This window comes from Peromyscus californicus, unplaced genomic scaffold (genome assembly GCF_007827085.1).
Source record: "Peromyscus californicus insignis strain IS unplaced genomic scaffold, ASM782708v3 Scaffold_10__1_contigs__length_136768540, whole genome shotgun sequence".
Taxonomy (NCBI): domain Eukaryota; kingdom Metazoa; phylum Chordata; class Mammalia; order Rodentia; family Cricetidae; genus Peromyscus; species Peromyscus californicus.
Window position 1 is genome coordinate 28378114 of NW_026294391.1, and position 25868 is coordinate 28403981.

General features: G+C 44.7%; 1 protein-coding gene across 2 annotated transcripts in view; it reads right to left on the minus strand.

The window, feature by feature from the left end:
- Rai2 (retinoic acid induced 2) overlaps positions 1–22936 on the minus strand; it is a 64126-nt gene extending 41190 nt beyond the window's left edge. The window contains exon 1 of one of the 2 annotated variants that reach the window (XM_052721519.1): positions 22653–22936. The gene's annotated coding sequence lies outside the window, so the exon portion shown is untranslated. Of the gene's footprint in view, positions 1–22058; positions 22430–22652 lie in introns of those variants that run through there. The other variant, XM_052721526.1, reaches the window with a different exon arrangement.
- Positions 22937–25868: the final 2932 nt, after the last annotated feature.

Consider the following 25868-nt stretch of genomic DNA (forward strand, 5'->3'; position numbering starts at 1 on the left):
GACAATGGTGGCTTGATTGCCAGAAGTATGTAGAGAATCCAACCAATATTTGGAAGGTGTCATTCTCTCCCTTTGGGATGTATCTCCTCACTGTTATCCCATGCCATGGGGTTGGAGCACAGCTGCAGCCTTCAGATACTCCGGACACCCTTTCTTCTGATTTCTTAGTTACTGGAATTTGGAGAACTAAATCCATTGAGTCCATTTCCAGAACTGTTGATTATCTGCTTCTTCTGAATAAATAGAGCTCCACACATGGAGGACAGTGAAATATGTCTCTTAGAATACCCACAATGTCTCAGTTAATTTTATCATCAACGTGACAAACCTGGGAACAGGGGACCTCAAATGAAGAATTGCCTTGATTAGACTGGCCCAGGAGCATGTCTGTAGGACATTTTCTTAGTAGGTAATTGGTGTAGGAGGGTCTAGCCTACTGTGGGTAGTTCCGTCGGGGCTGTACAAGAAAAGCAGCTGAGCAAGCTCTGGGGACCAAGTTAGGAAGCAGTGTCCCTCCATTGGTTTCTGCTTAAGGCTCCTTTCCTGCGTTGCTACCTTGGCTGCCCTCACTGATGGACTGTAATCTGTGAGCCAAGTAAACCCTTTCCTCTTCTGAGATCTTTTGGTCAGAATGTTTTGCCACAGCAATGGAAACCAAACTAGAACACACAACTTCTCTTTTAGGAATCTACCCCAAAGATACATGTACAAACACGTTCATCACAGCTCTTTTTCATTAGGAAGATTGGAAACAACCTAAATGTCAATCAAGACATACTGATTATCACAGGTTAGTGCACAGTGTTACTCTGTCGTAGCAAACATGACACAGATTGGTTAGTCTTGACATAGAAATGTCCAAGAAAATTATTTAAAGCAAAATAATGTTACTTTCGCCAATCAGAAAAACATAGGATAAATGTCAGGGGTTCTGGCACATGTCTGTAGTTTCAGTACTTAGATAGCTAAGGCAGGATGAACATTCAGTTCCAGGCTAGGCTCGAAAACTTGCTGAGACTCTCCTTCAAAAGAATGAAAGAAATGAGCTGGGCATTGTATCTACACCTACAATACCATCACTTGGGAGGTGGAGGCAGGAGGATTAGGAGTTCAAAGTCAGCCTTGGTTACATAGTGAGTTTGAGGATAGCCTGGGCTAAATGATACCCCCATCTCAAGGAAGGAAAGGAGGAAAGGAGTGAGTAATGGAAGAAATGAGGAAGGAAGGAAGGTAGTAAGAGACTAACACATTTATCCTAAGGGCTCCCACTCATTTTTAAGTATCTTTGATTATTGGTTCTCAGGGGCAACTTTATTCTGAAGCTGGGTAGAAGATTCAGCAGTAGCCACCACTATTTATTAGCTGTGCACCATGGGAATGTGACAAAAGTGCTTTCCTTTCCTCCGTTGTTAACGTATCTCATCAAAGAGCCTCTTCAGTTCCACTTCTATGTGCCAACTGTGGTGGGCAATACTTAGCTCTTTCCCACTTAGAATTGTATCTACAGCTAAAAAATGAGGGAGGGTACCTTTGCAGAATTTCTGAAAGGATTATTATTACCATAACAATTCTTGATATATGCAGACATACAATTCCTGATCAAGGCCTTTGCCTTTAAAAACTGACAGCCATTTTTAAGACAAAACCCAATAAGGACTTAGTTAAGATAGGGCAAGCCTTCTTACAAAAGGATCCCAACTTGTAATGGCTCATTAATGGAAGTTAATTTCACGCTTAGTAATGGTCCAGGATGAGCGCTGCACATTAGGCAGTTATGTCATGAAATGACACTCCCTAGGTAGAAAAGGCACTAGCATCTTTGAAAGCAGCTTCCAAGATGTCCATGAGACTTGTGTCCATCTCTGACAGCCAGATTAGGAAAGAGCCTGGAAGGAAACCTAGGATGCATTGTGATTGGACCAGAAGGGCACATAGTATTTCCGTTTCCATTCTTTGGTCAAAACTCAGGCACATGCTATACATGTAACTACATGGAAGGCTGGGAAATGTAGTCTAACTTGGTGTCAAGGGAGATGTACAAAATATGAGGGCAGAAAACCTATCTCTGACTATGTGTTTATTTGTGGCCAGTCTCAGAAAAGCTGATAATATAAGGAGGTCTTTGCTCTGGGAAGCTAAGCTATTTCCTTTACTGCTATTTTATGTTTTTAAAATTATTATTCTGGAAGCATTCTAAGAAAACATCTCAAAGACTCTCTTTATTATCAAGGTTGTCCTGCCACTATCTGAGATGAACCTAAAAAACAATGCTAGCCCCTGACTCTGACTTTCACAAGATTTGAGATGCTGTCAGAAATAAATGCCAGCTCGTCAGATTTTTTGTGAAGAGATGCCAGCATGCATATAACTCAAGCTAAAAGTGCAGACAGGAAACTGTACTGCACACACGTTGCCACCTCTTCCTCAAAAGAACTTTATATGCTAGCCAGTGAATCCATGGACTTAATCATCAAAACAAAGAGGAAGTGTCATTTTGCCCTTAAGCTAGCACTTGGCAGAACCAATACTTCTGTGTCTGTGTGTCAGAGGCTTACATTATAGAGTCAAGTGCTCAATATATAATTCCAAGCTTTGGTTGCTTTGTTTTATTTTTTTCATTTCATCTAGGAAATTCCATGAAGTCCATATGGGTAGTTGATATCAGGGAAAGATATGTACAATGTGATATATTCCACTCATTCATTCTTGTACCTATTGAGTCAGTATGCACTGAATAGTTCTTTAGAAACGGGCACTGTGGGTCCCAGACTGAGGACACCGTGATGGGAGGTACACTGACTAACTGGTGGGAGAATTACCTATAGGAATACATAGGTACAGTGCAGCTGATGCCTTGCTGTGGAGGAAGCATGTGCAATCACAGCAGAAGGCCAATAAAAAGATTATTAGAAAAGCCTTTCCGTCTTTGCTACTTCTCTGATTTATTTGGCATGGAGACACAAATTTAGTCACCAGAAATCTTCATATGTTTGTTAGATTAAATGAGTGGGCATGTTGAGAGAAAAACAATGCTCCAGGGTCTCCAACACTCTATTTATTCTGTCATTAGAAAGTAGGCAAAATACTAGTAGCTTCAGATGTTGGATCCCCCCTGTAAACCAGGCTTTGTGCATACTTGTTAGACAACCTGCCAGACAGGCATCATCACTGCCTGTTGTATAAAGGCATCATTGAGGCCCAGAGAAAGACACTTGTTTCCTTATGTACTAATCTGAGAATTGGATATGTCCACTTCCAAAGACTGGGCCTTGCCTCCCTCAACTACTTTCTGACATGGAAAATAAGAGGGAGCAGACTCACTCTGTCAAGGGACAGCTACAGCTCAGTCTAACTACTATGGAGAAGTAGTAGAGGGTGATGAGAAGAGGTTGGCCTCAGGAGACAATGTGTGCATCCTGAAAGTAATGTGAGGATAAACTTGTTATCCATTCAGTAATTCACCAGTATTTACTAAGAAACTGCTAGATGCCAGGCGCTGGTCTAGGTGCTGAGGGATTTGACAGTCAACAATAATGAATGACGTGTTGGCAAGAGAAGAGGAGGAATAGATTTATTAAATATTTTGGTCACACAGGAGAGGCAATAGGCCAGATAACGCTTCATGCTAATGATTAGGAAAATGTATGTTAGCTGAGTTTTAAGGTACATCAACTTAATTACAAGGAGACTTTGAACTGTAGGATACACTTTTCAAACTCCTGGATAAGACAAAGGATATATGAGTGGGGAAAAGACTCCAAGAACATAAAGCAAAAATATTGATCGAGACAATCTTTGGGTGGTGAGACTATGAATGATATTCTTCTCCTGTCATCTTTCTATACTTAATTTGTAAAAAGTATATATTAATCTTAGAATCATAAAGAATTAGTGAGAGATTAAAGAGAATAGATCTGCAAAGAAACAGAAAATGAGACTTCCTTGTGCTCCATCCTCTCCTGGCATTTAGGCAGCCATTGGCAAGCTAGCCACACAGGGTGATGTGCTGCTTGTGTAGTCATACTTAATGATATCTTATTTGAACACACTGCCTGATCATTTCAGAATTCACTCACAAGGGTAGCCACCGGAGGAGATACGAGGGACCGAATCCTAAGCCTGGCTTTTCATTAGGGCATTCTGCCATTTTTCAATTAAGACAGGGCCACCTCTTTGTTTTTGAAGTGCTGATGTGTAAAACCTCATTTTCCTTCCTTAGCACACACGCCTGTGCATTTTATTCTAATTTACTTCCACAGCCTCGGCAGAGCAGCAAAGGAACCGAGCTGGTGAGCCGCGTTGCCACAGCGTTCTTGGTGCTGGAATGGAAGCTGCAGCTCTGTGAGGACAATGCTGTGGAAAGACTCTGAAACCCAGTTGAACACACTGAGGGTTTGGATGAAAGGGCAGGCATTACTCACAGTGGCTTTGACAAAGTGAGAAAGGAGACAGAAAAGCCACGCAGCCCTTCAGCAATGGACTAGCCTGGATGAATCAGTCAGGTTTAATCTTGAAGGCAAAGGAAGAACTGTCTAGTGTCTCCATACACCAAATTCCTTGCATTTGCTTTTTATTAAAGTGTTTTCCACACTCTTGAGTAAAAAGAGATTCCCCATCCCACTTCCTTAAGTATTATACCTAGAAATGAAAATATCCTTACTCAGACCAACAGAGTCTGTGAGAGGCCTAAGTTCTTAACATAAGATTCTGTTTCCTGCTTGAAATATTGTTTTAGAACAAATAGCAGCTATGATAGAAAGAGCACAGGAAACATCTGTGTATACAAACAGGCCAGCTCACTAGGAATAAAAATGCATTATGCATCACAAAAGTCTAAATATTTTTATTAACAGTGTGTTAACCAAGAACTGAAAAAATAAGGTTCCCTAATAGCTTGTCCCCTTCTCTGCCATCAAATGCTTGCTTCAATATTTCATTTTATTCTTAGGAGAGAAGTAACTCTGAAATCTTATCTTAGATTTTAGCAATGAGTTTTCTATTAAAAGTTATTTCTTTTCCATCTCAGACTGAGCAAAGCTCTGGGCCAAGGAGGTTAGGGAATTTGTTTCATAAAACTGACAGCTTGGCGAGCATTCAATCACTCGGCACTCCACAGCCCAGGAGAACAAATAAGTCCTTTTCTGATGCTGCTCCAGACACATTACGATGTATGTTCCATTGCTTTATTCCTGCCTCCATGCTGTTTGCCTCCTGCAGTAAGAAAAAAAGAAAAGGAGCAGAAAGCACATCGAGAAATATGACGAGACCTGTGAGGATGTGAAATTAATCAATCATAATCTCATTTGGAAGTTGGAGGAAAAATGTCCACATCAGATATGCTATTTCAGCAGCTGGGTCTGGCCTTGCTTTTGAAAAGGCCAATACATTTGGGCCACCATCGGCCATTTTGTTGTCCTGTGCTCAATGCTTCCGGTCATGTGGCTTTAAAAGATCTGACAGCAGCTTTGATAAGGCAGATAAAGCAAGCTTGGTGGCTGCCTGTGATAGAGGTGCTGAGAAGAGCAGGTTGTACCAGATTATAGCCTGGCTGTAATCCCAGGCATTAGAGACCAGTCACCCCCAAATCCTATACTAGCAAGAGCCCAATTTGGAACCGTCTAGCTTAATAGCCTTAATTCAGAGCAGCCCCAGAAAATAAACCATTGCAAACTGTCTTCCCTCTCCACCTCTTTTAAGAAATTGTAAGAACTTCCCTTTCCTTTAGTACTCATGCCCCAAATTACAGTTTGAAAATTCTCAACCGAGTGTGGTAGCTCATGCCTGGAAATCTAGCACCAAAGATACCAAGGCAAGAGAACAGAACTGCAGTAAGCCTGAGGCTGGCCTGGCCTACATAGTGAGTTCCAGGAAAGCCAGGACTATGGTGTGAGACACCGACATAAAACAACACAGCATAACAAAACGATCAAAAAGAATTCTCCTGTGTGACATAGCTAATCTAAGCTGTTAGACCACAGCTACTGTTGACAAGGGTGGTGAAGAAGGCATGCCGGAATTCTGGGGGCTGGCACAGCCCTCGTCTCCACTGGGGTGCTGCTGACACGGGTATGTTATTGGTGGGACTTCTTCAAGCTGTACACTTAGTAATACGTGGGTATTTTTCTGCATGTATCTCTCAGGATTTTAGACCAAAATCTGAAAATAAAAATCCAGGATGGAACATTTTGAGAGCTTTTCCCATATATATGGCGGATACTTTCAAAATGAAGCATTACTCAGAGGCATAAGCTTGTTGCCCCACTACCTCAAATTTTTGACCTCCTTAAATTATATGTGAACTAAAAAACCTTTGTAAAATGCTGATGCTGTGATTTAAGGTTTCACTCGATGTGTCTTTTATGCCCAGGGAAGAATATACTGTAGGCAATTTTGCCCTGATTAATGCCTGGTCCTCACAGGGTGATTCAGAAGGAAGGACACAGATAAATGAAAAGGCTCATTGTCAGCCACAGGCTCATTTTAGGACATTGTAGTGCCCTAAAGGATTGTGTCTTTCCACAGACTCAAGTCTCACTGAAGCTTTTGTCACCCTTTGCTGTCTGAGGCCTGTGGGCAGAGGAATTGCATTATTCCTTTTTCCGCACCTTTTCCTATTTCCTCTTTTTTCTTATTTCTCTGAACTGAATTGTTCCTGGACTGACTGCCCCATTTATTCCTACTGTGGAGGGTTCAGATGCTGCAAGAAGAATGAACTGGTGTTCTAAGATGAGTGTGTTGCCTCCCTCTGATGTATTTTTGAATTTGACTTTTCTTTTTCTGATGTTTAACTGATTCACCCAAAAAATTGTACTCATGTATTGGAGTATCACAATGTACCAAGATACTTGTGATACTCCAATACATGAGTATATTGTATAGCATTCAAATTTGATTAAATAGATCTATCTTTTCAAACAATTATTATTTCTTTATAGTAAATGTTCAAACTCCTTTTTTTCCAGTACTTTTTCCCCTGAATGCTGAATGTAGTTGAAGGCTTATACCAGGCCTCAAAGGGAAGAAAAATCCCTTTCATTAGCTTCTTATTTCAAGTGTTCTCCTCACCCCACCATCTACAATGTGTTTTCTGAGGTTCATTTTGCAAAAGACATAGTTGTGATGGGGGTGGAAAGGGGAAACTTTTGAAGAGTTCAAAATTGTAATTTGGTTTCAGAAGAGTTATGAATAATGGAGAGCTACAGTCACTTTAGAAATAAAGAGCTGAATGGCTGAATGCTGATGATGAGCCAGCTTTTTGGTGCTCCTACAAAAAGAAGTCTTTTCTAAGCACGATTTCAAAGATATAGAAGCATACTATATAAAGAAACTGTTTTTATCACCCAGGACCCAGTTTAAAATAGTCCCGTGTCCATGAAAGATCTGCAAGTCCTAGACTCTGGCAGGATCCAAAGGGTTTGTTCACTAAACCTGACATTCACCTGAAATGTATCAACAAGGCCTCAGAAGGGCAGGGTAACAAGGAATCTAGTGTCTGGGGAAGCAGAATGGAGTTTTTAGGCTCCTATTCCAAGAGAAGCATTTCATCTGGAAGCAAGAAGATATGTGAAAGGGCTTGGGATATGTTCCTGCCTTTCCTATTCCCAAGCTCCCTTTCTGCTTTGTGGTGGCATCCCTATGCCAAATCCCCAGACTGAACTGTCTCCATTCCTCGGGCCCCACCCAGTTCAGCTGTCCATGTTGCAATGCTTCCCTTGGAAAGGGATGGGGGATGAGACACTCATCCTGGTTTGCTGGGACTGTCTGGGTTTTGAAACTGAAAATCTCATATCCTAGGAACCTTTCTCAATCAGGGAAAAAAAATAGGACAGATGGCCAGTCACGCTAGTGGTAGGCCACCAGCCAACTCCCTCTTACTCGCTGGGCCTGGTCAAAGCCTGAACCAGCAAGAACATTGGCATGCCAGAGCTTTTAAAGAGGCTGGCCTACTGAAAAAAACGTATGTATTTGTAAAGTCTATTTAAGGCTGCTAATGAGAGGTATTCTTGGTTATGTCCCTGTCTGTCCAATTTGATTATGACCCTGAGGAGTTTTAAAAGACTCTTCTGACCTGTTCATTTGTTTTTATCATATTTTATTCAGAATTAGGGTCTCAGATAGTGACATGGGTCACTGCAAGATTTTATGACCAATAACCTAAGACTAGGCTTCCATTACTCCTGACTGTAAAGGGAAAGAGGTGTTGTACAGACACCCACTCTCTCCCTTAGGAGTTCCCTAACCCACCAAAGGGCCTACCGGATAGAAACCAGGATGTCGTGAGTTTCTTCTAGCTCCCAGCCATTCCCAAGTCCCAGAGTTAGCCTATTAAATTTTGTTCTGGATTCAAACCTCACCCCAGCAACCTGGGTCATTATTTTGCTTCCATTATTTCTTGTCTCCCTTCTTGGATCACAGAAATGGGGTCTGTTTGTTACACACACACACACACACACACACACACACACACACACACACACACACCTTCCCCAGCTTTCACCCTGGTCCATTCCCCACCAGGAGAAAGATCAAAGACATAAGTTACACAGTGTCATTGGCATCTGTAAAACTGCTAAGGATGAAGTCCAAGTTCTTGATCAACACTTGATCAACAAGAACCATTATGATCTGGGCCTGGCCACCTTTTCTTTGCACGGCTCTGTACCTACCTTTGGCCACCTTGGTTTACTTATCCACAAAGGAAAATATATATTTCTAACAAGTAATTCTGGTCAGGTTCTTTCAATTTATCTTGGATTTAGAGGATGTGCAGTCTCTCACCTCCAGCTTCTGAATGTTGGGAAGTGATAAATGACAGGGTAGAGCATTGAGCATGGTCTTCCATAGAAAGAAAGAGGCAAGCAGTGCATTAGAAGTAAGCACAGCAATGTCTCCTGTGGATGGAAGGTGAAGAGCTTTGTGCTCCACATCCCGTGAGGGAGCTGAAAGCAGAGGGAGTTCACTAAAGGAAGGTGGGCTCAGCTCAGTGAGTGACAGTGGCAAAGGTTCCAGAGGGCCAGGCTCTGGGATTTAAAGGCGTCTGCACTGGCTGATCTCATTTAGGAGCAGGTAGTACAGAATTAAATGGTAGGAAGGGGAAAGTCCTCAAAAGCACATGACTTTCACATTTTGCCACCAATTAATGGGGACAGACACCCTATGACAGAGGAAAGGAGGCCCCGAGAACTTGCTTTCTGCCTCTAGATGCTATGGGCACACTGGCAGGAGCCAGGAAAAGCTAAGCTGTCCGAGATTAGGAGTCAAATGGGCTTTAGGAAGTGCTGCCTGGCTCAAGAGAATGAATGTTGGTATGAGACCAAGCCACAGGAATGACACATGAGTTCTGCTCTCAAAACACAAAAACCAAAATCCAAAAAGAAAGAAGAAAACAGAGGGCAAGACACAGAGGGAAGCAAGCAGGCATAGATTCTCTTGGGGGAAAAAAAGAACAGATTTGTGCATACTTAGAAAAGAGAAGAGAATTCCACATTGCTTCCATATTCCCAAGGAAAATGCCCTTAGCACTTCCTTTTATAAGAAACTGTAGCAGTGTCTTTCCACCTGTCATTAAAAAAAAAAAAAAACAACCAAGAGAAGCCTCAATATTGTTCAAACTGGTACTGTTCAAAATGCTGTTGATCAAGAGTCAACAAGGCCACATCCGGCTTTTTAGCCCCAGGGCTTGCAAGCTTTTGCCCTCCCAAATGGACAGACTGTCATTAGTGGGGGGGGACTAAGGGGGAAGGGAGGAAAACCTAGTTTCCTTATCTGTCTTACTGGCTTCCCTCATCTTCTTTCCTAGCTAAGTATTCTGTCCCCATTTGATCACAGACAGCAGCAGATGGGACAGCAAATGGGTCACTCTGGCAGGGTGTGCCCTGACTCACCAGGGTGCTCAGGCCATTCCTAGAGACCTTGCCTCTTCCTTCATCCTGTGCCTGGCTTTCCACAACACCCCGTCCCCAAGCTGCTCACAGTAAAGCCAGTATTTTCTAGAACAGTTGTCAGAGGGAGTCACCAAATTCGGCTGCTACCCAAACAAAGGTGGGACTAGAAGCGGGGTCGGTCAGCTCCCTAGCACAACAGCAGGAAGGAAGTTTCTCTCAGCTGCTCTAAGCCAGGGGCTACTGCCATCTGCAGCATGGGTGGGGGTGGGGGTGATTCTAATGCACACTGGAGTACACTGGGCTCCCAGGAAAGGATGGACTGCGCTGGATGAGGGCGGGGGGGAGGAAGACTCAACATGGTACATAAAACAGAGAACAGAGAGGAAGAGTAGGGCCCAGGATCAGTGCCTTCCGGTATTGCTCCATCCAGTGCAGTTGCTCCTAGCCCCATGAGGAGAGGAGAATTAACACGTCAGGCCAGGGGCACGTTAGCCACCTTTCTAGTGCTCATGGGTGACAGCTACTAGAATGATCAATGCAGCATCGTTCCATCACTGAAAAGAGTTCTATTGCACGGATGTCTAAGATCCAAGCTCTACTGTCTATGGGCAGTATGATCTTGTGCCAATTCCTAATCTTCTCTGAACTCCGAGCGCTTCTCTGTGAAATGGGGCTTCAAATATTCACTTCACATGGAAATCACTTGGTACCACTGTCCAAACTATAACAGGAATTTGGTGGATGGCAGGGAGTGTTGCTGCTCTTGGGATTTTCTGGTGGATCATCTACACTACTAAGGGTAGATTCACTGCTTCTATCACAAATTTCAGATAGGACAAAGCAAGAGTGCCACGCTGAAGCAGTGTCTACTTCTTGCTAGCAGGCCCAAGAGGTGGCATCCTGACCCAGAGGAATGAGAGATTTGGAATTAGTCATTCTTGAAGGCAGAAAACCTCATTTGGTGAGGGGGTGAGGGCCTTCTCTTTTTCCTTCCCTCACTTGTTGTTTCCTCCTCTTCTTCCTCCTCTCCCTCCTCTTCCTCTCTCTCTTTCTCCCTCTCTCCCTCTCCCTCTCCCAACCTCTCTCTCTGTCTGTCAACCTTTCTGTCTTTCTTTGTCACTAAACCCCACAATGGCTGGAACAGCTAACATAATGACACTAGACTTCAGGGGTTTTTCCTACCTAGGAATATGCTCAAGAAATATTGAGGCCTTCTGGTTAATTCTTACCACCCTGGCTTGCATATATGCTAAATAGAACCCATCCCAGAACAGTTTTCCAAACCTAGAGACAACCTATCAGGACCCCTCAGTGCAGGCCAGTCAGGAAATCTATGAGGAGAAGGGGTTAGGAAAATGAACAGAGAGCTTCAAGTGTGAGGTTTTATTTTAACTCACCAGGAACATATTCTTCAGCTGGGAAGACGCTACCTGAGAAGCCCTTTAGCAAAAGGAAGCTGGCACAGGCCCATGGAACAGCAGTTAAGCACAAATCAGTCAGAGCAGGGCAGAGGCCAGGCCAGGCCAGGGGGCATACTTTTGAAGTTTGTATTCAGAGCGGTGGTGGGCAGAGCTGAAGAGAAGGTGAAGGACATTTAAGTCAATGGGAACAGGCGGCAATGCTGGCATTTAGAAACCAAAGATAAGGGTGAAAGCTGCATGCCCAGATGTCAGTGTGTAATGCCCTCATATTCATCTAAAGAAGTAAGTCCATCTTTCATATGGGTTTTAGGAAGAACCAGCTCTCTATGGGTCAGAGATCAGGAGAGTTGAGTAATGGACTTGCAGTAGCAGCCCCAGGACCCTTGCTCATGTTTTATTTTGTTTTGTTTTTCCTTCACAGTTCAGGAAGTTTAACAAAGGCTACCTTTACTGATATACTGTCTCCTGGGGAGAATCCCAGACTTCTTAATATTGTAGATGAACAACATGTTTTTCTAAGGAGGATGGGGGCTGAAGAGATGGCTCAGGGGTGAAGAGAGTGAGTGTACTGATCTTGCAGAGGAACAGAACTTGGTTGCTAGCCCCTACAGTGGGAAGCTCACAAGGCCTGTAACACCAGATCCAGGGGGATCTGATGCCTCTGGCTTCCATGGGCACATTCACTTACATATATATACACATACATAAAAACTAAACATAAAACACATCTGTTTAAAATGCAGTATACAGGCTGAAGAGAGAGCTCAGTCAGTAAAGTGCCTGTACACAAGGACCTCAGTGGGATCCCCAGAAGCCACAGACTAAAAAAGCAGAGCATGGTGGAGTGCATGTGGAATCCCAGTGCTGGAGAGGCAAAGACTGGGGGATTCCGAAGGCTCACTGTCCAGCTAGCCTGCTTGCTTGGTTAGCTCAAGTCAATGAGAGAGTACATCTCAAAAGTCAAGGTGGACGGTACCTAAGGAATAACAGCCTAGGTTGTCTTCTGGCCTCCACATACACACACAGAGACAATAAGACAATAACAACACACACACACACACACACACACACACACACACACACACACACGCACCCACACGCGCACACGCACACGCAGATGCACACATGGGAGCACACCTCACACTGGTACACACAGGTACACATACACACAAAAATAGATGACAGAAGACTTAAAAAACAACTTTTGATTTTGTTTAATAAAGATGTTAAAAACGAAATGTAATTGGCTATCTTGATCCATCTTAAAGAGATTTTTAACACTAAGAAAAATGGACAGCTCTGCTGACCTCAGGTCCATCTACTTAGCTACTAAGAGTGTACACCAAGCTGGAAGTCCTGGAGTGGGTGTATCCTATCTGGAAGGGCAGAAAAGAATCCTCTTTCTCTTCTTCAAATCAAAAAAAAAATCAAGTTATGAGCCACAAAAGATCTTAGGACAAATGATCTCACACTGTTATTTTCACATTCAGTAATTTCATATTCAGTGTGAAGGGTTAGTGAGGTTTGTTTTTTCATGAAGGGAAATTGCAGCCAGAGCTAATTGCTCAATCTGAAATGTAGCCATGCATTTCTGTGATGAGCTGTTGAAGAGGAAACAGTAATGTTGCTGAGTTTTAGCAGAGGAGAGCATTGTATTAGAAAAAATAAATGCAAATTAATAGGAAAAATAGCCCTGTATGGTCTTCAAAGCCCTGCTATAAATAGTTAACAGAGCACCCACACTTTGAGCTTTCCTTGACATTTGTCTCATTTATAAAATGCAAAAGGAAATACATCAGTGCAGGTTCAGCCCATTCCCATCCATTGATTTGTTAGCCAATCAATGGCTTCTGTGATATGAAAAAAAATAATAACACCGATTTCTATGACCCTTCCCAAGTGAGGCATGTTCAGCTAAGCTTAATAAAGAGAAAAACATCAAGGACCATCTGGAAAACACTCTTCCAGAGTCACAAAAGATAGTGGCAGCCTTTGCCCAACCTGCTATAAATAAGTGTCTCAGAAAAAGAAAAAAAAAACCCGCTATTTTCAAATCTGTTTCTACTTAATACAGCTGCAATAGAGTTTATTTAGCCTTTTCCTATAGCAGGAGGACTGTTTGCATTTTTATGACAAGGGTCTAAATGTTTTTCACAGCCATTTCCATTGCCATTATTTTGAGGAACAACATACCACTCAGACCTGTCTGTTTGCTTCTGGAGCACACACCAGTGGCCCCAGTGGCCTCTGCACCATGCCACCAGCCTCCAAAGCCCAGATTTATGATCCTGCTTCCTCTCCCAGTGTTGCAACCATCACCCAAATCCTGATCTGCAAGTGCTGGCAGCTCAGTATGACCAAGTGTCTCCTGCTGCAAATCAATTATTTATCCGCCTGGGTCGAGCACATTGTGGATCACTGCCAGCTTATTGCTTTTCCCTTTCCAACAATAGGGAGGACTCAAGACACTCTTTAATAGAGGCTGGAACTCACCAAGGAAGGTGGCCTGCTACCTTGGCAAGTCAGTAAATGCTCACCTTGCCATCCTCCCACACTGGCTAAGCCTGCCAGGGAGTCCTTCTCTATGTGACACTATGAATACCACAGATACTCTGTGGAAAAGATCAGCCTGATTGGAGTGGCTACAAAATTCACCATCTTCCACTGATTTCCTTTCTGAACACCTGCCCCTCTGCTAGTATACCTGTACAATCTTTCCACTCTGAGAGACTGGTATGGCCAGGGTGAGCTGGGAACATTTTCCTTGTATATACAAGGATCCACCTCTCTGTCTTTTGCTTTCTACATATGGGCAGGATATGGATTTCCCCCACAATACCTTTCTGGAACTATTTCTATTTCTAGGCTTTTATGGGACTATCAAAAAAAAAAAAGTTGTGGCTCGGGGTTTGTCTTGGTGATAATTTGTCATGTCTTCCTGCTACCCAAAGGACCTCTGCTGGCATCTTTTTCCTGGAGGAGTTTCTCAAACAGAGGCGTTCCCGCACAGAAATAAACATGGGAGGGTCAAGGGGCCACCTCAGTGTGAAGGTCCAGCAATGTGGCCACTGTGCCACCTTTGCACCTCTGGTTCTTGTTCTCAAGAGCACTAGAAAACACACAATGTAGTGGTGGCCAGAAGGCATGTCGCAGTCTGAAATGTGGTGGTGGAGCAGAGTGCTCCTAAGTCCACTACAGGGCTCTGACTTAAGCTGCTACAGGAAAAAATAACAGTGGAAGGAGTGGCAGTTGAAGAAAATGTCTAGTGGCTTTGATGTCATACCTGGAATCAGGTGTGTATGAAAAATAATTAGGGAGAATAAGCCTGTTCTCTTAGGCAGAAAAAGCTGCAAGTTCCCACAACATGCCCTCCAATTACCTACGAGTTATTCAATTGCCTGCCTTTAAAAGTTCTTTTTTTTTAAACCCACCCTAGTAGTTAGAAATTGTATAGATACTTGCACAATTAAATGAAGCACATGACCCACTTCCAACTGCTAATTAATCACCCCACCCCACCCCCATTGAACTGTATATATAAGATTCAGAGGAGGGACATTGTGTCTTTGATTATTTCAAATTGAATTTTCTGAAAACCACAAATTACTTATTAAATTTTGCTCTAGACCAGTGGTTCTCAACTGTGGTGATTTTGTCACAAATGGGCCATTTGGCAAGGTTCAGGATAGAGGAAGGGGTGATGCTACTGGTCTCTGGTGAATAGATGTCAGGAAGATTTCTGAACATCCTACAGTACACAGAACAGTCTCCCACAACAAAGACCGGCTTGCCCCAAATGTCAATAGGGCCAAAGAAGGAGAAACTGCTCCAGATAAAGCTAAAGATACTTAGCTTTTAACACATATAATCATGGCAGTCAACAAAAGGGGAAAAATTTACTTTCTTCAAAAATCTAAGGTTAGTTTATATATGTGTTGACTAAGAACATATGTGCTGTTTTTCCGCATACATGAAAAAGATTCTCAGCCAGTGTATTGGAACAGTAAAGAAATACCACCACGATGGGCATTTAAAGTGCATATTTCACCAGTCTAAACGGATGGAAATTAATATCTCATAAAATAAAATGATTGTCTAGTTATGTTCCATACAAAACCAAAATCAATATATTGTGTCTCACTTAAACTGCAATTAGGGTTCTTTCTTTTAAAAGAACTAAAACAAGGAAATGACATTCTTTCCCTTTTCTTTTTCTTTTTTGCTAGCTGGGAACACCCTTCTGAGCATGAAACATCAAAAAAAAAAAATAGACAAAACCCTTTTTTAAAAACCAATTTTTCCAGATCATTATAAGCTTCTGGAATCACTTCATTTTATTCCTATAGATTCAATCATTCTTTAGTGACCAAAGCATGCAGCTCATTCTCTCGGTTATGCTTGTTTGGCTGTCCAAATGCCCTCACAATTGGGATGATGAATAACATGCTTTGGCCCCACTGTACCAATATATAGTAGCCAAAGAATTCCACAGAACCAAGACAGGAAGTTCTGCCTGGTGTGTGTGGTGGTTGGAAGTTTGGAGGAGGACATTTCAGCCAATTTTCTTTCAAAGGATTGGAAAAGCAGGTGCTGGGATTCCTTTAGTTCTCGAACATTCTATGTGGATCTGCAGTGCCCCCAGCTTGGGGGATGGGGGATGACTAGGGGGAATAGACCATGCTCTTCAAGTCAGCTTAGATTTGCAGGGTTGAATTGTGAAAGACAGGTGGGCTGACAGATACATCGTTTGGGCTCTTCCAGGCCTCTGCTTCTTTCTCTGAATTAGAAGGCAAAAGTGGCCATACGTACAAGGACAAAAATAATATCAACAACAACAAAAAAAACGCCTCAACACACCCAGTCTTGGCTGCCAGCAAGGCTTGCTCTGTTGCTGAAAAAGAACAGTTGCTCTAGTGCAGCTGGAGGAGCTTTTCCAGGGAACTGGTAATACCCTGGCTGTTAATGAATTATTTTTCGCCAGAATGTCGGATTCTTCCTGTGCTCCAGTAAACAGTCTGCTTCTGCCATGGGAAACAAAACCAGCTCCTTCCGAGGAGCCTGAGGAGGTCAGCCAAGGGTTCCCTGTGGGGGCAGCGCCCTCAGGAGCCAGAGCCACAGGCGCCTGACCTATAAATCACCACAGTCCCAAGTTCATTATTCCATCCCTCTCCCATCTATTCATGCCTTGCCTAGCACCCAGGGAAGGGCCCAGGAATGTGTGGCTGAGATGACCCCACAGTGCCAGCTGAAATCCTTCTCCCATTCCTGGGGGTTTCTTTCCTCAGGTAGCCTTATCTGTGGGACTATTGGAGTGTTCAATATTGTGTTTCTTTCAAATAATTCTGTGTTCCTTATAGAAACTGGATGTCTTTGTTGTTGCCTGTATGAAGCTGTCAAAAGATGACTGAGTGTGGGTCTTCTTTTCTTCTTTAAGGATGGCCCCAGCTCCCAAATAACCCATTTTCAGCATGAGGATACCCACTTGGCACATTATTCTTCAAGCACAAATCCCTGAGAAAGATAGTCCTTTCAGCTGTTACTAGGGCAGGTGGGGAAAAAAATCAGTGGTGTGGGCAGGAGATAACTCTTTCAATTGAGAGCATAGGCTGGGTGCTCTGGAGAAGTGAGACCAAAAGAAAGAGAAGAGGCCATTTTGTTCAAGCTAGCCTAGCCGTTAGTCCCCCACCCTGCCTTGATTTCTGCATTAGGCTTTTGCAGCCCACACTTCTCAGAGCAGGCTCACAGGCATGCCTGCTGGAGAACTCTCTAAATGGAACCTTAGTTACTGAAAATGACAATCGTCTAATGTCAGCCACTGTGCCTACCGTGTCAGCACAAGGCCTCCCGTCTGCCGTGGAGACAGGTATTTAGCTCCCCGCTCCCCAGCGCGTTTGCGGCGCTATGGCATCACAAAATTGGTGGGCAGTGTGCTCCAGAGCACTGCTGTCTGATAGAAAGAGATAAGCAATGTACATTGTACTAGTAATCACATTAAAAATAAAATAAATAAGCAATATTAATTTTATATCATTTAACCAATATATCCAAAATATCATTTCACCATGACATCACAGTATAATTTCAAATGATTTATGAGCTATTTTAGATTCTTTTTTGTAGTCTTAGAAATCCAGTACATGTATTATAGCATACCTTGTTTGGGACAAGCTGCCTTTCAAGCACTCCATAGCTATGTGTACCAATGGCTTTTGTATTGTACAGTACTCATATAGAATGTTTCCATGACCATTAAGAATTCCTATTAGTGCTGAGCTGAAAGGCTAAAAGGCCATGGGAAGGGGAGTGACAGGTGTAAAAAGGGTGTGCTCCCAAATTCTCATAAGTATGGAATTGTTAAAGCTGATGATAACAATAGAAATGGAAACTATGAAGATTGGGGTGTTCTAGAAGCCTAGGAGAGATTAAAATGGGCATTTAAGAAATGCACAGAAAAGATGCATGATCTGAAGGTTTGTATGTGTCCCCTCCCCAGAAACTCCTATGTCAAAATCTTAATCCCCAAGGTGATTGGATTAAGGGGTGGGGGCCTCCAAAAATGATTAGATCATGAGAGCAGAACCCTCATCAAAGGGACTATTGCCTTTATAAAAAGAGACCCCAGAGGGCAGGCAAGGGAATCAGTGAGAGAGCACTTTCCTAACATGCACAAGGCCCTGATTCAGTCCCTAGCACCAGAGAGAAGAGAGGAAGACAGACAGAGACAGAAAGAAACATCTAGAGAATTCACTTTTGCCTTCTGTCATGGGAGAGCACAATGAGAAGTCACTTCTATGAATTTTAAAAGACCCTCACCAGACAGTGAGTTTGATAGCAAATTGATTCTGGATTTCTCAGTCTCTGGAACTGACAAATTTTCATTACTAAAATGCTTATAGCCCAAACTGGCTAAAACAGATCATGCCCACATTGCAGAGGCTGCTCCATAGCTGTGAGGAAACCAGAAAGTACCACCACCATTGCTCTAGGCAGCTGCTGGTTGAACTACCTCCATCTTACCTACTCTGGTTTATTCAAGGCAGAGGCTTCGAAGAAAAATCCCCAAAACCAAGTACATCTTCCAATAGCAATTGCCGGTTAGCAATCTAATTTGGTGAATCAGATACAGAAACATGATCAAATTACATGTGCCTGTGTCTGTGCCTGTGCATTCGTGTGTGTTTTGTGTGTTCTTGGCAAGACAGAGAAGAGGAGTCATGTGTGAAATCCAAAAGTACTAATGTGGCTGCCCAAATGCCCTTCTCCCCAGCTGCCATCAGAGGACAGAGGAGCGGTAGACTCAAGAGGCTCATCAAACATTGTGAGTCACAAAGGAGAAGGTCATGAGTGCAGAAAGAATGAGAGAGACGATGGGCACCCAGGCAGATGCTCAGGTGGGAGGGAGAAGTGGCAATCAGAGGCATTCTCCAAAGACAAAGAGCTTCCAACTCTACAGCAAGGATGTCACCCAGATCCCCAAATCAAGCTGAATTCAGAAGCCCACACAAGCTTTTGTGCAGGGGAAAGGGCAATTAGCCATCTTTACCCTCATAGAAAGCCTCGTTCTCTGAGGTCCTCCTCATATTCCAATCAGAGGTGTGGCAGTCAGAAGCCCCTCGTTTACGAATTCAAATATTGGCTCTTTGGTGGCTCTGGAATTGCTAGGGTCTAAAGGCTATCATATGATTGGAAGGAGGTTTACAGATTTGCATAGTAAATCCCCTCCTCATATTTATTTAGTGTTTGAGAGGTAGTAAAGAATCAAAACTCCCTCACCTACCATTTGGTCCCACCATGGACCTTGGTCATCCCAGTTCTCTTATCTGCATAATGCAATTAATTGTTCTGGCTTCACAGTCTCACATAGGTGTTTGTAAGGATTAAACCTGGGCTTGTGAGAATGGGGTTCAAACTGGGGCATGACACTAAAAGCTATGAGTCCACATCAAACATACAGACCTCTGGATTTCTTCTGCTCCATCTCCATTGACAATGATTTATGGCTCCCTCTCCACCACTGTTCACTCCATTGACTCCATCATTTAGTCACTCAACTTTCATTTATCTAGTAACAATAGGTTTGGGGGTTCTTAAATGAAAGGGCACCATGTGAAGCAGTCAGGAACTGGTTTGGATCTACTTGGCACATATGTGTGCAGCACAGGTCCACTGGTAGGTTCTCCCCCGCCACACACACACACACACACACACACACACACACACACACACACACACTAATTAGGTGCTATATTTTATAAAGGAGGTATGGGTTGAGGACTCTGGCCTTTGGGAGAGATAAATAAGGGGCTTTGATCAGGGGCAGAGAGAAATATTGTGTTTTAAATCATAACCACCAAAGTCTGGAATCAGATCAGGACCGACAATTTCTCTGAGAATTATCTGTTAAATAATGCTTCACTGGGGTCACAGAGTCACTGAGAAGGTTTGCCACATATTCTGTGCCTGGCAGACAGGGCAAGAACAAATGTTAGCTTCCTTTCCAATTTATTTCCCTCCACTTCCCTCCTCCCCACTAATCTAAGGATTGGGGAGGAGCCAGAGAACAGACACTTGCTATTTTCTTCCTGTAGCTTCAGAGCACGCCATGTGTGTGGCTGTCTGCACATACAGAATAGCTCCATTCCGGCTCAAAGGATTTGGGAGACCAGTACTCTCCCCAGTCCCGGGGTCACTAGAGCTAGAATCCTCTGGCTTCTGGCGTTGAAGCTCCCCAGGCCACACCAGCTCACACATTTCCAAACCTACCGGCTTTTTGTTGGTTGGTTGGTTGGTTGCTTTTTGTTTTGCTTTGTTTTGTCTTGTCTTGTTATTTCTGCTCTGTTTTCTGTATAAAAGATTTTGTAGTTGGTTTTATACTTCTTGCCTAAGTGCCCATCAACCTGCTCTCAAGCAAGCAACTGGCACCACCTGGGAAACAGCTTTCTCATTTGTTCTAGGGATGAGCAGGTTTTCCTGGACCAAATCTCTCTGCAGGTGGTCCTGGATTCTTTGAATAATAAAGGAGCCCCCTTAGGTAGGCCTGAACGATCCTCTGAGTTGGTGCCAAAACAACCAGTGCCTCCCTGCCCCACAAGTTTCAAACTGATGGCTCAAAGTGCCAGGGCCACCTTGAGTATGCATTCAGTGGGCATCTGTCAGGCTGAGAAGGGTATAGCCATTGGCAGAATACAGTGTATCTGTGGGGAGCTGGTGGGGCTGTAACTGGCGAGTAACTTCCTTGAGCTCCGAAGGGCCAGAGGAACTCTGATGCAGTCAGGCTTATGGCTTATGAATCTGTGCCTTTGGGCCCATCCTTGCTTCTGCAAGAAAATATGAACAAAAAGCAGGGAGTGGGTGCATAGTGCCACCCTGGGGAGGGGCTCCCTGCCCACTAGCCTCTCTGCTGTCCCCCTGGTACACTACTATAACAAAGGCTCTACCACAACACGTTGTCGAAGTTAGCTGAAGTCCCTTGGTCTACCAGCACACAATTGCGAGGATTAAAAAGGAGACAAGGAAAGATATCTAGAAGACGGTGGGAAAGAGACCCTGGGAAAGCCACGAAAAATCTTGCCTGATGCAGAAAAGCCTACGAACTGTTTTCTCCCTGCTGGCTGCTTTTCTCTGTGTTCTAAAGAGAACCTCCCAAAATTGGCTAAATAAAGGGATCACACCAGAGGATACGAGATAATGCTAAACCAACAAAAACAAAGACCAAACGAAACAGAGTGAGCCAGGAGAATACGCGGTTATCAAAACTTTGTTTGGCTGTATCTATTTATCATCGCTGCACACCCGGGCTCTGCGGAATATCATTCTGTTGATGTCACTTATCCTCAGCAAAATATTTACATATCCTTAAAAACGCCAGATGAGGGAGGCTGGCCCTCTCGCTGCCGCAAGCCGCCTGCCTCTCAAGCCCATTGCCAGGTCCGGGGCAGCCCAGAAGGTTGAGGGCATAGGGGTGGGTGGTACCGGCGGGTACAGGTAAAAGCTACCAATAGTTGTAGGAACGCGGCCCCCAAACGCTGCGCCCTGCCCAGCCTCCCCACTTCTCCTCTACCTGACTCGGCAAGAAGCAGCCACATCCCCGATATGGTATCAGCGCCTTCTCCTCCTCCCCTCTCTTTCTCATTGATTAAGTTCCCAAACCATTGTTAAAGCTGGGCTGCCTCCTTTAAAAAATGGGCTAAATTCGTCCGACTTCTCTCCTCCACAAGAGGAATATTCATAAAAGTTTGGCAGTCAGAGGGGAAGCTGACTGAGTGCCATGGGGCGGGTGACAATTCGCTCTTCCCAAAGCCACCGTCTTCCTTCATGCCCTATCTGTCTCTCCACCCATCCGTCGTGCCCCAAGCCTACTCCGCTGACTTCGGATAGGGAAACACAAAGCAGCAGCTGTTTGGCAACATTTCGACCCCTCGCCAACAACTGTGATGGGATGCCGTTTCCCCACCCAGGCGGAGCTTATCCTGAACAATAGTAGGGCTTTAAATGGCAAACAAGCAAACACACAGAGCACAACCCGAGCCCCGAAAAAAAAAAAAAAAGAGCTAACGCGCAGAGAGGCAATAACTCCCTCCGCAGCAAAAGGCGCCACTGAAATGCACGCATTGGGAAAAAAAAAAAAAAAAGGCAAAAGGCAGCGACAACGCTGCTTGGTGCCTAACATGGCAGAAAGCCGGAGCTGGTGCGGCCACCCTGGGTCTGGGCATTGGGGGGCACCGGGGCTCCCGGGGCGCTGACGCGCACTCACCCTGCTCCAGCGGGATGCGGGACTAGCTGAGCGGCACAAAGAGGATCCCAGCACGATCTGGCAAAACCCAACTTTCCACCCGGCTCGCCAGGGCCGCCAGATACGTCAACAGAATCCATCTTTCGAAGGGCCTGGAAGGCGCCGGGTTTTCCTGGCTGGGGCAGAATGGCAGATACCGAGACAAGCCCGGTGCGGTGCCCTGGCAGGAGTGCGTCGCGCGCCGCCCTCTGTGCCCAGTGCCAGAGCGGGTGGCGGCCTGAAACCCACTTCGGGAGGCCCCCGCCCCACCACCGGCGCTGCCTTCCCGACTGTCCCCGGCCGGGCCGGCCAGTGCGTGGCGCCGGCTAGCGGGAGCCGGGCCTAGGCGTGCAGCACAAGTGGTGGCCTCGGCCCGCGTCCCCGCCCCCGCCCGGCCCTCCCCGCTGGCCCCGGCCTCCGGGCGCTGTCCTGCCCCCGGGAGCAGGCAGGCCCCTCCCCGGGCGCCGGGCTCCGCCAGGCGCACCCAGCCCAGCTTGCCCCCTGCGTCCCGGTGGCAGGTCTGCCTGGGAAGAGCAGGGGTGACCCCAGCCCGCACCGGGACGCCGCGGCCGCTACCTCGAGATCGGGGCCGCCGCCTCCAGGAAGCCACGGGGTGGTCGTCGGTGTGGGAACTCTCTTGGCCGCCTCGCCGCCGGCCGCCTGGAGGGGGTGCACAGCGGTGGGAGCCTCCGCTGCCACTGTCACCAAGCCCCTGTCGCTGCCGCCGCTGCCGCTGCCGCTGCCGGTTGTGCGTGTGCGTGTGTGCCTGTGTCCCGGCGAGTGTGTGTCTGCGTGCAGCGCTTGGCCTTTACTATATACACCAAGGGGTGGGAGGAGGCGGGGAAGGGGAGGGCTTGGGGGAGGTGGCGGAGGAAGGGGAGCAGGAGGGGGGCGAAAGGGTACCCAAGGAGGCGGCGGCAGAGGAGGGACAGGTGATCTCGCCCACGGGGAGGGCGTGGTTGTGGGCGGTGCGGGGTGACAGAAGGCTGGGGAGCTGGAGGCGAGGGGTGTGTGTAGGGGGGGACTGGTTGGGAAAGCCCGGAGGAGCCGGGATCCTGCTGCTTCCAGGAGAGCTGGGGACCATTCAAGACCTTCTGATGAAAGAGAGAGAAGAGCAGAGCCCTGAGAGAGAAAGTGTTTGGGTGATGGAAACAGGGGCGTGAGGGAAGGAGCAGCCAGCTACCACCCTAACATGCCCCAGGAGATCATGGTCTAGGTCAGAGATGACACTTCTAAGGCAGGACATTAGCGAAGAGAAAATTAGTCCAGCAACAAAATATCATTTCCAAATAAGATATGAGCCACATATTAATCTAACATGTATTATGCACCTAGTGTTTGCCGGTACTGGGCTATGTAAAAGCTGGAGTTATAGACATGAGGAATACATGGTTGGTGACTCATAAATAAAAAGTATGAATCAACAATATTACTGATCATCAAAATTTATTTAAGTCTAAATCCTTTAAAAATGTTTTAAGAAGGCAAAAGGAGTTTCTGCATTGTTTTAATGAATCCTCAAAGTCGTAGAGGATTTTGTCTCCGTATTAATCAAAACAGGATGATGATATTTGAATGAGAATGATATAGCAGGAATTACTTCAACCAAATCAGAGAACAGTATGAATCTTGTAGTCCTTTGTGTGCTCAAACCCCTTCAAGCCTCAACATTGTGGGTATTAACAGTGGCATTTCTCTACTAGGATTTGGGATGGCCACAAGAATACAGAATACCTAGACAGCTTCCACCTTACTCACCTGCTCATAACTAGTGGGAACCTGCATTGGAATTTGAAAGGCTTCCTTCTAACCACGATGTGATGCAAATTAAAGTGGTAGTATCCAGGGCCAAATTATGACCTCTGTGGGCACTTGGTGGACTTTCTCCATAAAAAGATATTAAAAGTTACACTACAATTGCATCTGTGTAAAGTTGAATAACATGTATTCAGTTTCTTTAACTAAAGCATCTTTTTGTGTTGATTTGAATTCTTTAGACTATTTCTGTATGTACCCCCAAATACTGTACCTCCACTAACACTGCAGTGTTAGTGGGAGTCGTCCTGCTCGTGCCCATACTATATTGCTCATTTTTGAAAAAGAGTTCATTTAATTCAAAGTCAGTTGATATAGGGGCAGAAAGATATATAACCGAATTTTGAGAGCCGATAAGGATTCAGACAGGATTGGGGAGTTCAAACTAGCCTAGAGCACACAGTACCTCTGGAAATATTTACCTATGACTGTGTCTTCAGTCATTTAGCTGGGAACTTTCAGAGTTCTTGGATCAGATATGTGAAATCTCAGTTGCCAGAACCTGGCTTGAATACAACTAAAGACACAGCTGGGCAATTATAATTGAGAAAGTTCATGGATGAAAGGCCCATAAACGTTTTGTGTGTGCTGTGGGGGAATGTGCGTGTAAGGTAGAGACTTGATATATATCCTGTAAGGCAATTACTAGCCTGTTTCTTTTGTTGGCTTGATCACAATGGTGGGTTAATGTTTGATCCTTGCTGGCAGTTGTGATTCATATAGCTGCCCTTGAGGTATATATACTTTCAAGAATGATTATATTGATTCAAACCCATGCGTAATAAACAGGCATCACGACTCCCATTCCCAAAGAAATGCACAGTGGCATCTTTCTACATTCCTACTGAGGTTGGCCTTGCAGAGAAGAAAAAAGAGCGGAGGGGCCCATAAAGGGCTGGTCTGGTCTGGAGGTAAGAGGGTGCTTTGGGAAAGAAATGGGGCGTCAATGTGGAAGGAGCGCTGAGGAAGATGGAGGGAAGAAAGGACATGCAGAACCGCAGGGAACAGTGACAATGAGCTTCCAGGGTCGGTCAAGGGAGTGTTTTGAGACCTGTCATTTTACTATTTGGTGACTCTAAGTAACAGATAGAAATGTATATGAATATAGTATAAATTCATTATATAAACATATAAAATTTAAATTTAAATAATGAAAAAACCAATCTTTACTTAAACATCTGTACATACTCATTACCCAGTCACTGAGTTAAAAAATGTCAGTTAGGGAGATGGCTAACACATGGTTGCTGACCCCAATTTGCAAACAGTTGCATAAAGTTTAACACACCATGATAGAATTGGACACACACTAAGCAATGAAATAGGCTCGGTGAACATCTACCAGGAAGAGTGGGGAATGGTGTAGGGCAGAGAAGTCAAGAAAGGTTTAACACGCATAATGACAGCTACAGAATGCTGAGAGATGAACAGGAGTTCTCTGAAATAAGGGGAAGGCATTATAAATGGAGGGAACAGCAGGTAGCAATGCTTGAACATAAGCATGTTCTTAGACACTGTAAATATTTTGTGAATCTGGAATGGTGGCTGCGTAGAACAGCAGAGAAGGAGGAACAAAGTAGTTAGGTGTCCCTTGAGGTCCCTGCGCTAGCCTATAAAGGAGATTTTCATTATAATAAAGGGTGTTAAGCCATGAAGCGATAAAGGAAGGTGTAGATTGAGGGCTGACATGTTTGTTGTTTGATGTTAATGCGTGATGGATGGGGTTGGAGAGATTGTCAGCTGGGAGACAAAGTAAGACTGTCTATATTTGTAGTATTGAGGGATGAAGTCAAGGTAGCATAGGCACCAATGAAGAGTAGGAACTGGAGCCAAGTAGTTCTCAGGATATAGAAGCAACTAATGATCGGGGAGGGAAGAAAGTGGAATGCTTGATTCATGTGTCAGGGTGGGTAGGGTGTACTTAGTGAGATAGAGGTCCCTTGGAAACAGATCTGGGGCTAGAGATGATAAATGAAT